Below are 13,405 nucleotides of genomic sequence, written 5' to 3'. Positions count from 1 at the left end.
ATATTGAGGATCAAATGCAAAATGATTATTTTCATTTTAAACAAATATAGCGCTGAAGAACGTGGTTTTTAGACATAAGTCGACGGCAAATTATTGCCTCAAGCTGAACTGATGATAATATCGATGATTTAGGCAGTGTGGTCGACAATATTCAAAATAATCATTTTGCCCAAAATGTCGTTGATTATTTTGCTTTTGAGGATCACTTCTGATTTTGACAATTTTGGGTTTGATAATCGAGCACTGGTGAATATCAACAAACACGTATTCGTTGATGTATAATAAACTCATTTGTTCATTTCACTCGTTTCGTAACTACGAAGATGTTCAAAACAAACGCAATTCATCGACACTGGGTTGAAGCGATACTCCTTGCATGTGATAGTAAATGATAAAAACAGACACTGGTGTCGTCATGGACGACGAAACTAATGTGAAGGCGGCTTCCGGGACAAGAGATTTATAACGCATCAGGAAAAGGGAAGGTGGCTGAAATTTTCAAAACCATCAAACTATCGAAGTTCCCGAAAAAATATCTCGTCTGGCAGGCCATATGCACGTGTGGTCTAAAAAGCGGCATTTTCATTACTACGGGAACCATCAATCAAGAGATTTACGTCCAGGAGTGCCTGGAAAAGTGGCTGCTACAATTCCTAAAGCAACATAATAGACCTGTGCTGTTCGGGCCAGACATGGCGAGCTGCCACTATGGGAAAAAGGCAATCCAGTGATACGATGCGAAAAACGTGGTTGTGGTACCAAAAGACCACCACCCTCCCAACAGCCCAGAACTCCGCCCTATCGAACGGTATTGGGCCTTGTTCAAACGGAATCTCAAAAAAACTAATAAATCCATGGAAAACTAGCAGCAGTTTTAATCTAAATGGCGTTCGGCGGCGAATAAGGTCGATGAGACCACTGTGCAAAATTTAATGGAAGAGGTTAAGCGGAAGACACGGCAGTTCGGATTTGGCAAACCAAAAGAATATTTTTTCCTTTAAATATAGGAGAAATGGCTCTAATTTTGGCCTATGGATCTAAGATTGGGCCCATCGCTAAAAGTCTGCTATTTATCAATTTTATCTAGATGAACGCGTCATTGGGACGGTACTAATAGATATGTTTGGTCGCTATTAAAAATATAGTCGATTGCTGAATTTATGTTTGGGCCCAAATTAGGAGCATTTAGGCCGACATTACATCCATTTCCCACTAGCGTACACAGGAATCTTGTTAAGGAGGGGCAATTTTTTTTTCTTTTGTGCATTTAATCTGGGGATGGGGAGTACTCCAAAGTACGTCGTAGATGGTGCTGTCCTCATCCCACTTATTCCCTACTGTTCAATTTTGCTAATTTTACTTATTTTTTGCTCCGGTTTTGGTTCATCTTCTTCAATGCAAACTGCTTTCAGACAGCCAATGGAAATTGGCAATTTAATCCCATTGACGATGTCGATGGTGATCGGTTCGTCAAATGGTTGCGATAGTAGGGCTTTATCCGAAATTATACATTTGCTGTAATTTTGTTGCCTTGGTGGTTGAATTCAGCTGAAGTCACGTCAGATGGTGGTGATAGCATCGACAAACCGAGATGAATGACCAATAAGAATCGCATTCTCCTTTCGCATGCACACTGCGTCGACAAGTACAAGGTTCAAACAGTGCACATAGCAGTGAACAAACAGTATATTGCTCTTGATCAATCCAATCTTGATCAGTGATATTGAGTGCTTAGCACTGATGAAGTCTGCAAGTAGTAGACGAAATACGCGTATCTGTCAAAAGATGAGCAATTATAACGGAATTAAAAGGAAATAAACCAACACACTCAAAGCTGTTCATTGACATTTTCAGAGAAGATTCTTTGACGATCTTTTAGTAAGACAACAATCGACCAAGGTTCAATGGCAAACTAATACCCATTTTTCAATTAGGGAATCCAAAAACTTTTTTTTAGAACTCTATGAGCTCTTTTGAAATTCTTCTCAGAGTCTTCTGGAATTATTTTTAGAACTCTCCAGAACTCTGAGTCAAACTTTTACTCAGAACACCTTGGAACTGAAATTCCCTTAGAGTTTAAGAAGAATTTCCCCAGTATTATCCAGAAATTATTTCCGGAATGAGCTAGAAATTATCGGTATTCCCTTGAAAATCTCCTCAAATCCCTTTGGAATTTCACTCAAAATTAAAGTCCACTGGAATTATATTTAGAACCCTTTATGGTTTTTTCTCAGAACACCTTGGAACTAAATGTGCTAGAAATTTTCCTCGGAATTCGCTTGAAATTTTGCCTAAAATCCCTTTGGAATTTCACTCAAAATTTGATTTTCTCGGTATTCTTTTCGAAATTATCTTGAAACTATCTGCAGGATGTACTAGAAATTATCCGCAGAATTTTCTTTGATTTCTCTCCAGAAATATCTAAAAAAAAAACCGTTCTAGGAATTCAATATCATTGAGGTTCGTCTCAGAATATTTTAGAACTTTTTTTTTTCCTCAGAACACATTGGAACTGAAATTCCCCTAATTTTTCAGAAGAATTTCCTCTGTATCCTCCAGAAATACTTCCCAAAATATGCTTGAAACTATCCTCGGAATTTCCTTGAAATTTTCCTCAACATCTGGGAACTATCTGCATTATTCAATAGAAATTATTCGCAGAATTTTCATGGAATCATCCCCAGAAATCATTTCTTTTGGAACTTGTCTTCAGAATTCAATACCCTTGAGGTTCTTCTCGGAAGTCAAGTTTGAGTTGTCCGTCCATTCACCAAAACGTTGTAGTATTTTATCTACCAGAAATGTTCAATAAAGCTTGCCCCTTCATTCATCAGAACTGTGCATTTTTTACATCAGGAATTTTCAATTCAGCTTGCCCCTCCATGCAGCAGATTGTTGCAAATCTTACACCAGAAATTTTCAATACAAACTTGCCCCAGAAAATGTTACACCAGAAAATTTCAATTGACCAGAACAATGCAAATTTTCCACCTTTAATGTTCAATAAAAATTGTTCTCCAATCTTCTGATTGGTGCAGATATCCTTTTTCCATTTTCCACCAGACATTTTCCATATAGCTTGCTTCTCCTATCATCAGATTGTTGCAGGTTTTCCACCAAATAAAGTTTGCTCCTGTTTTCAGATTTTTCAGCATGATTTTTTAGTAAAGCGGCTTCCCTTCATCATCAGAATGGTGCAAATTTTACACCAGAAATTATTATTAAATTTTGTTCCTCTATTGAGCAAAAGGATACAAATTTGAGACCAAACATTTTCCGAAAAGCTTGCCCATCCGTTCACCTAAACGGTGCAGATTTTCCTCCAGTAGTTTTCAACATAGCTTAATTTAAATAAAGCTTGTGCCTTCATTTACCAGACCTGTGCAAGTTTTCCACCAGAAATTTTCTGTTCATTTCATTGATCAGAGCGATACAAATTTTGCACCAGAAACTTTCAATAAAGCATGTTCCTCCATTCACCAGAACGGTGCACCAAAAATTGTCAGTGAAGTTTGTTTCACCATGCACCTTTGTGGTGCAATTTTCAGGCTTTGCCTCTTCATGGTGCAAATTTTGCACCATAAATTTTCAATGAAGCTTGCATTCATCAGAACGATGCAAATTATGCACCAGAAAAAGAATAAACCTTGCTTCTACATTCACCACAGTGTTGCGAACGTTCCACCAGAAATTTTCAGTTGAATGTGCACCTCCAATTTTTTTGCGTGATTCAATTTTTCCACCAGAATTATTCATTGATGATATTTTACACCAATATTTATTCAATAAAAAGCTTTTTCTACAATTTACCACCACGAAGGGGAATTTTTCAACCTTAAATTTACCCTCTTCTTTTAACCCTCCATGAACCACTTTGAAAAAACAAATTACACCAGAATTTGTTTGTATGCACCACTGTGGTGCAATTTTTTGACCAAAAAATTTTATTGAAGTTTGTTCATTCATGCACCTTTGTGGTGCAATTTTCAGACACCATCTCAAAGGAATTGACGCAATAAAAGGTTTTCAGTGCCCTTATAGTATGAAATGAAGTTATTTACCTTCAAATCAACAATCTTATATATAAAAGGAGGGGAAATTGCCCCCACCTTGCCCACCCTGTGCACGCCAGTGCCATTTCCCCTATGAATTGAACTACCAAAAGAAAAAAGATTTTGTGATATGAATTTTGACTGAAAGAAACGATTTGTTTTGTCGACGATTTTTTGCGCGTTCCAGTCTTTAATGCCAAAGAAGAAGGAATTAATCTTAAATCTTAAAGAATTTAGACAAGCTCTAATTGATACTAAGTCAAAACTCCACACATCTTTAAAATATCAAAGGTTGACATTCTTAATCTGCTCCCCAGGGGTATCCAAAGCTTGTTCAGGTGTGAGAGAATACATAAATAGGAAAATTAGTTTGCAACGTTGAGGCAAATTAGTCATCGTTCTCAAACTTAGAGTACAACTTACTACATTAGAGTGATTCAAATCGGGATGATCAGCACCCTTGCAAAATTTGAACTCATTTATGTAGTTAAATATTGGCCGTACACATACCATTTGGAATTTATATGAGAATTACTATGGGAAACTGTTCATATCTTCCTAACAAAACACCATATCTATTTATCAAAACAAAATGGATCCCTGTGCGTTTATGAAATGGTTTCAAATCTATTGGCGCCACTTGGAATTACAGACTGTAAAGATTTATTCGTAACCAATAGGTTAAAAATCTATCGATAAATTGCTGAGTAATTATTTTTCAAGCATTGCACATATATCATTACACATTTTACCGGAGGCATCGTGTTCAGAGTGTTAAATAAGGTATAACTTTTCCATCTGTTGTTTGAATAAAAAACGGTCTTCAGCATTGTAGCTGAACAAATGTCATGCAAGATCAGCTATCGATCTTTATCGTGTGATGAATTGAACAACAAAATTAGGTTTCTCACAGTAATTCTCATACAAACTTCAAATGGTTTGTGCACAGTTAGTTTCAAACCAAACAAGGAGGGAGAGGTAGCTCATCGATTCTTCCGGTTCGCCTCCTAGCATCGTGCTATAAGGTACCAGGCGATAACCAGGGTAGTTGATCGATAGCTCGATGACGTCATTTCGTTGACGTATGCAATGGGAAATTCTCATAGCAGGCGTTGACGATGGGACGTTGTCGAGTTGTTGAATAGCAACTATCGTGGTAACTCACCGATTACCTGTCGATCTGCCAAATTTGGAAAGACGTCTGCATTGAATTGTCTCATATAATAATATTCCGCCCACTATATCACAAGAAATTGCGAGTAGCTGAGTGGAATGGAGATAAGTTAAGCATTGGGTACAGGACCAAGTCTCCCCTGGGTGGTGCCAAAAGATGAGCGCAATAGAATCATCAAGTTGCCATACGGCACGGAATGAGACTATTGCATGGCTGGGTAGTCAAAGTCTTCCATTCGTTAGTCATTTCAGGTGGATTAGAACAGGTTTAGGTTTAGGGTGGGCGTTGGCCAGATTTGGATTTTTCAGATGTAATCCTGGATAGGACCCTGTCATTGAACGTCGCGTGAAAGTGGAACTTAATGAAGGCCTAAGTACTTTTTCGTAGTTTTTAGTTTTCGGATTTGAAAGATCGTCGGTTACAGTGGCCTGCTTACTGAGCAGAAAAACGCGGTCCCAGGTCCTTACATATCAAAGAAATTTATGGTAAAATTGCTTGTGTATCGTGTATTTTGCGAAACTCGTTGTTGTCGTTGGTTCCGGGTTTGAATGGATACTCAAATTTGAGAAACGGTATTATGTGATATGAGGGGCTCGGTGGCCTTAGAGCAACCGTTTTTGCTTACTGAGCAGAACATCATGAGTCTAATCTCAGGCCCATCCACATTCAAGATTCGTCAATCGTTTTATTTGTTAACATGACTACATGGTAATAGCAGCAACTCGGTGATTAAAAAGGTGCTCGTCTGCCTAGTGGCAAAAGTTTTTGCTTACTGAGCAGAAGACCGTGGGTTTAGTCCCAAGCTCCTTAGCGTTATATGATCGTTAGGACATCAATTCAGATTATCGTTTACCAAAACGAACCCTGCTGCAAACCCAACCCTCTTATCCAACATCCCAGTGATTCCTCGGGGAAGTGCACAGGTGTTCTCGGCTTCCATCAAAGCGAGTGTCATGTCAACACAATCCTTCCCATTCCTTTCTTGACCTGTGTTCGGGCGCGGCCGGCGCTGGTATTGCCTAGTTTGAGATCACCAGTTTTTACACATTGAGGATGATTGCTAGTCCCAAGCATCGTCTATTGGTTCTCTGTGTAATTACAGCTGATCTGGCAGTAACAGAGTAGCAACCGTGGGAGGTCAATCAAGCTCAAGCTCAAGCTCAAAGATCATTCATCTGCCACTAATCTTACTAAAATTCATCCACAAGGTAAAAAGTTTAAAATCGTGCGTTTTACTAAAATAAATCTAACTTCACACAGGCTCCTCCAATAAAGACCAAAATTATAGCAATAAATCAATAAACATCTGTTCAATCACCATCAGGGATGGAAAATCATTTGCATTCATTTACATTCATTTGCCTTTAACTTTTTTCACAAACAGAATTTCGTTAATTGGTATTTGAAGCTTTTGTAGGCTTTGATATTAACTACATCTTTTGCAAACAACTCAAATCAGTATCTCTTATGCATGATGAATTAGAACGATAAGAACCCACCATTGTTTTTCAGTGAATGTAAGTTGCATTCAAGCATGGGAAAAATCGTTCCATTTTGCATTCTCAACTCACTCACACGCATACAACATCAGAAACGAACAGCAGCTTGTGCGAGCCGAACTGATTTAGTTCGTATTCGCATTGGCGTTGACGGCGACTCTGTAGCTCTTTACTCCTATGAGAAAATCCGTAAGCAAACGTCAGACTGTGCGTGAAACATGGCGGTTTTTGTACTATCCTTTCACTCCACGAAAATTCCGATAAGAAACTGTCTATATTTGCTGGAAGAGCAAATTTTTCGACGGTGCCGTCAACGCCAATTGCTTCTATTTTCTTCGATGAATGCAGAATTGAGCAAAACAGGCAGCTGAGCGTAACATGAATGATTCTGAGTGTAGTAGTGTGGATAATTCCTCTCTTATTATTTTTTCCATGCTGAGCATTTTACGATTGCATTCTGCTGAGTGATCTGAATGAAAATTTTGCAGAAAGAATCACTTTTTATTTTCTAGCTTGACACATTTAAATCGCTATTAATATCGAAAAAACTGTTATACTGTAACACATAAACATAAGCGTCACGCAAATAACTTAAAACTGCTGTGGCCAATTCAACTGATTTAAGTCAGTGAGCCAAAAACTATCTGACTCGGCTATTTAAATCGTTAGCATTCGGATTTTAGGAATTCAATCTGGTTCTCCCTCGCTATAGAAAATTGTTCGGCTGCCCTTCAGTTTATCTTTATTTCCTTCTACTGCTGTCAGTTCTGAGTCGAGCTGCAGAGTCACTTGGTAGGAAGAATTTACACTAGTTCGGCAATCTGTTTGTAGGCGAGGATGGCTATTTTGATTCTGTGGTGCTCGCGCGAGTGAATGAATTTTCCCACACAGATAAAAATTCTGAATTTTAATAGTGATGTAAACATTCATTCACGTAAACTTCTATTTCATTTCACGCAACCGAGCAACTTGTAAACAATGTTGTTTACAACAATGGGCTTTTGTATACAATATTTACTACATTGCATGAAATGTCTCAGAACTTTACATGATATATCATGTAAACTTATATGATATGTGACGCTCCATTTATGTGCATCATACTGAACAGAAATTTACATTACTTTTTCGAACTGTGCATGCTTGGTTGCATTCACTGAAAAAAATAACATGTTCTGCCAGCTCTAGTTCATCATGTATAAGAGATTCAGGTTTTAGTTATTAACAAATAGTTGTTAATATAGTAGTTATTAACAAATAGAAGTTAATATCAAAGCTACAAAAGCTTCATACACAGTTCGAAAAGTAGTGTAAATTTCTGTTCAATATGATGCACACAAATGGAGCGTCATATATCATATAAGTTTACATTATATATCATGTAAAGTTCTAGCACAATTCATGCAATGTAGCAAATATTGTATACAAAAGCCCATCTTTGTAAACAACATTGTTTACAAGTTGCTCGGTTGTGTGAAATTAAATTTAAGTTTACGTGAATGAATGTTTACATCACAATTAAAATTCAGAATTTTTATCTGTGTACATCATTTTACGGTATTCTGTTGATGAAAAAAGTTAGAGGCAAATGAATGTAAATGAATGCACGAAATGAATGTAAATGATTTTCCATCCCTGATCACCAGTAACGACTTTAAAAAGTACGTATATACACCATGTTTGAAAAATTCTTCTAGGGTGTACGATCAATTTTGAAATACACTGTAGATACAAACAAAATGCAACCGGTTGCATTCAAATCGTTTCAGCCATCGTCGAGAAAAGCAAAGAGATAGCATCCGAATCTGCACAGATAAAAATTCTGAATTTTAATTGTGATGTAAACATTCATTCACGTAAACATAAATTTAATTTCACACAACCGAGCAATTTGTATACAATATTTGCTACATTGCATGAATTATGCTAGAACTTTACATGATATATAATGTAAACTTATATGATATATGACGCTCCATTTGTGTGCATCATATTGAACAGAAATTTACACTACTTTTCGAACTGTGTGAGAGCCAGAATAAATCCGGAAGAACGGTCTAAGTTCGTGCGCAAGGAATGGATGTTGGGTAATTGAGGTTAGGTTTCGTCTACTGACAGTTCGGGCTTTACCAATTCGTTTGGCTCAATACCAACCTGCTTAACCGCTCTTTACTTATACCATGACACTTCGTGCATATTAACGGGGTTCATTTTTAGTTCATTGAGCGTAACCCTGCGATCAGCAGAAAAGCGAGTTTCTGGTAGTCCTATTTGCTGTTTTTATTTGATTATGCGTTCCATTTCGCATCGTTCCATTTCGCTTTTATTCATTCCATGTTCTAAATGACGTTTGAGCAATTTTTAGTTTGCACGGCGTGCAGATTAGCGGGTCCAAACTAAAAAGTGTTCAGATTACCGGGGGTACACGGTACATGCAACTTACTAGAAATTCTATCCACAATTTAGAATTGTGACATTCAGTCGATTTTATACACCGCGTTATCTTTCAGATTTTCCCAAAACTACTTTGCAAAAAGATTCACATTGCTTCAAGAAATACACAGCCAAAAAATGTTGCTCGTTTTCAGCAAAGAGACGGCTTGAAAAACCCCTGATTGAGGGATGCCGGATCTATTTGAAGATAATTTCGTAGATTGGATGTATTCAACATAATTACCAGTTAACTCGTAAGTTTTGAATCATCAATCATCATTATAGATTGAAATTTATTCGAAATTTGAAAAATCCACGAGCTAAGACATTCCCATGAAATGTTTAAAAAATGTGCATGGAATAAAGATTTCTTATAGCGTTACAGGATGAAATATTAGACCTACGCTACTTATTTGGGCCCGGCGTTAATTTACCTCTATTTTTACCTTTTCCCAAATTCCTGATACATACATTTTTGAAGCTTTCGTACAGACAATAGGTTGGGTTTTCTTAATTAGGGAGGCTTTCAGCCTGGAGCTGGTTCGCCTCCGACGTACAGACATTTAGCTAAGCAATCTGGCATCACTGGTTACGAGCTCTCATTTAACAAAGTTATTATAGAGGTGAAACTTCTACACTGAACGAAAACATCCGCAATACTTCGAATGATTATTGCATCGCTCGAGCCCTTTAACAATATGCTTTCGAATTTCGGGTGTTGCATTCGTCATCAGCTAATGAGTATCCATATGACTGTCATCCAAAGAAAGGAAGGTAATTATTTGAAAATTGACTGTACAACATACAGCGCTCATTAGACAACAATGTAGAATAGGATGACTTTTTTTTCCTTGATTTGTTTTCCGTCGATCTTGTTTTCCGTTGTTTACCTGCGCCAGGAAGGCAGCTCCCACACCTGGACCCCACCTATCGACCCATCAACTCATGAACCGGTTTTACTTCCCTTCCGAGGGAAGGCGTGATCAGAGATGTTATGCTTCAGATCATCCCGGTGGCAACGACTGGGATTGAACCCAGGGCTACTGGGGTGAGAGGTAATCACGCATACCACTACACCACTGGCACCGCTAAAATAGGTTGACTTTCAAATGCTTTAAATTAGATTTATAATTCGAATGTTTACATTCCCATATTGAATAGCTATGAACAGCCTTTCCAACATGGATACAAAAATCTTTTGTTGGTAGAGAAAACTTCCTCCACTACGAACTATACAATTTTCGGTTTCCACGCTTTATCAATGTTCGTACCACCTCTGCTAGCGATGACTAATTTTCCACCTCGTTTGTCAGCTCAGATCAAATTTGCGTAACGGGGCTGAACCAAACCCATATGCATTTCAATTTGGGACGACAATCATTCTACAGAGAGCATAACGAATTTCAACTGTGGTCCGTTCGCTTCTCGTATCAATGTTCATCCTGTATTTGAGAGGAGCATCATCTGATAACAAAACTACCGTCATCCGGTCATCGATGAGTCTCAGACGAATTTAGAATCGCACTACCGTTCTTACTGGCGACAACGCTCTGATGAGACATCCGCACCCTCAAGCTCCTCTCCGGATCTTATCCTTCGACAATGGACCCACCTAACCTCGGGTGAGCCACGAGTATTCGGCCCAACTCCTACTAAACGGTGTTACGATCAAAATTTGGTCGACTTAAACTTGACGCATTTCTTTTAATCGAGAACCTGAACACCCCTCATTTTGTAGGTGTGCGCGGGCAGAATGATGCCTCTATTTTGATTTTGACATTTGCTCTTCAGTTGGCGTCGACATAAGAGGAGCAACCCGAGCAAAGTCTGTTAAAGTTCAAGTGTGCAGTTGCTATCATAATCCAAAATCATTTTAATTTCAATTGTCGCGACAGAATATCATATTGTGCTTTCATTATGCAGTCAAAACTTTTTAAATCTAAACTCGAAGTTCTTCTGTTAATTTCTTGTTTAATATTTGATTTCAGTTCATCGGTCGTTGAACTAACGATTATTGTTTATTTGTTTTGTTCACAGCAAACATTAAATTTTAATATTACATCCAAGAGGATGCACGTCAATAATGTCGAAAATCTCATGTAATTTTTATGGCCACACAAATAAAAAAATGCAGCAAAAGCAGCGGTATGTCAGTTTATGCACTGCACTAATTATAATTTTGTACTTTTTGGCAAGTAATATAACATCACATTTTTGACACGATTGAAGTGCATGCACTTTGATGTGATATCAAAATTAATTTGTTGCTGTGTTTAACACATTTCAGGCATAACATTTGATAACGGCACAAAAACATTTGTAAACAAACTTTCTAAGGCCCTTTACACGCGAACCAAAGTACGCCCACGCAAACCAATACCATTTTTGGAAAGGTGATAGTTGCCCCTATCCGATGATGTTGTTGCTATGCGTGGGCGTACTTTGGTTCACGTGTAAAGGGCCTTAGGAAGTTTGTTTACAAATGCTTTTGTGCCGTTATCAAATGTTATGCCTGATTTTAGGTCAGTCCTGACTAAAGGGTGTCCCAAATCAAATTGCATCACGGAAAAAAAAACGCTGTGGAAAATTATCCATTGGGTATTTTCTCTTGAAAATTTAGGTAAAAGTAGTTTAGAGTGTATTGTTTACACTGTATTTTTATCGCTGTCAGTTTTTCGAAAGATGGAAAAATGGTGTCACCAGAAAAGCAACGTCGCGAATTGATTTTGCGCAAGCACCTGGAAAATCCTCAACTCTCATCGAGACATCGGAAAACAATTCGGAATCGTGCAGGCAATGGTGAGTCGTGCGATTAAACGTTACTATGAAACTCTGAGCATCGAACGGAAGGTGAAATGTGGTCTGAATTGATGTTCTATCAGTGATCAGTATCAAAAGCGTGTCGTGAAAGCGTTTAAGCGGAATCCCAATGCTTCGGTTAGGGATGTGGCCAAGAAGTTGAATCTGCATACGTACAAAGTGAAGAAGGCTCCAAATCGTGACGAACGGCAAAATACGGTGGAAAAGTCACGGGACCGGAAACTGTACACCCAGATGCTGACGAAGCCTCATTGTCTCATCATGGATGATGAGACTTACGTCAAGGCAAACTTCCGGCAGCTTTCGGGGCTACTGTTCTTTCCCACCCAGCACAAGTTTGATGTTCCGGATGAAGTAAGGAAGCAGAAACTTTCAAAGTTTGCCAAAAAATACATGATTTGGCAAGCGGTCTGTTCATGTGGCAAAAGGAGTGCGCCATTCGTGACTACCGGGACTGTAAGTCTACCTCAAGGAGTGTTTTTAGAAGCGTCTGGTTCCTCTGTTAAAGCAACACGAGGGCCCTACGATCTTCTGGCCAGATCTAGCTTCGTGCCACTTTTCAAATGTTGTTCTAGAGTGGTACTAAGCCAATGGGGTCACTTTCGTACCCAAGGACATGAACCCCCCAACGCACCAGAACTAAAGCCCATCGAAAAATACTGGGCTATTATGAGGCAGGCACTACGGAAGCATCTCAAGGAGGTCAAATCTGAGGAAGACATGAAGAAAAAGTGGATTTCCGTACAGAAGAAGCTGCAGCCAGATGTTGTACAGAACCTAATGAGTTAAGCGTAAGGTACGAGCGTACTGTTATGGTATTGAAGTTGAATGAAATAAATATGCAAAACGCTTACTAATGGGATATATGTTATTTTCTGAAAGTCAAGGATCGGTCAACTAGGTAATTTTCTACAGCGTTTTTTTTCTGTGATGCAATGTGATGCGGGACACCCTTTAGCCGAGGTGAGATTTGAGCTTAAGTCTTTCAGCGTGAGAAGCATGGATGCTAACCATTTACACCAGGCCCGTATTCATCCAACATTATGAATGCAAAATCAGTAATCAAATTGATTTCATTGAAAGCAGTATTAGTTTTCCGTTTGAATTCTGCTCTCATTTTTGCTGAGCCGTCCAAATAAACTGGATAAAAAATCCATTAGAGATAGGTAGCATTAACGGAAGTTTCGAAATAAGGTGACATAAAATATCTTAATTGAATTTAATTTTAATATTTAAAAAATCAGTTCCTATCCCATTTAAAATAAGGTTCTAAACATGCACAACCATTTTTCAGGTACCTATTGAATAATGTTTATTTGCAGAAAACAGAGAAAGAATTTTCTTATTAAAATGCATTTCATTTTTTTTTTTAATATATTTGATCAGGCTCAATCAAATTAGCTTTACAAAGCTGAGGATTCTCATTT

The sequence above is a fragment of the Ochlerotatus camptorhynchus genome, unplaced genomic scaffold (assembly GCF_037179485.1).
Source record: "Ochlerotatus camptorhynchus isolate MF236.1 unplaced genomic scaffold, CSIRO-AGI_Acam_v1.1 ptg000107l, whole genome shotgun sequence".
Taxonomy (NCBI): Eukaryota; Metazoa; Arthropoda; class Insecta; order Diptera; family Culicidae; genus Ochlerotatus; species Ochlerotatus camptorhynchus.
Note: the sequence above shows the minus strand (reverse complement) of the source record.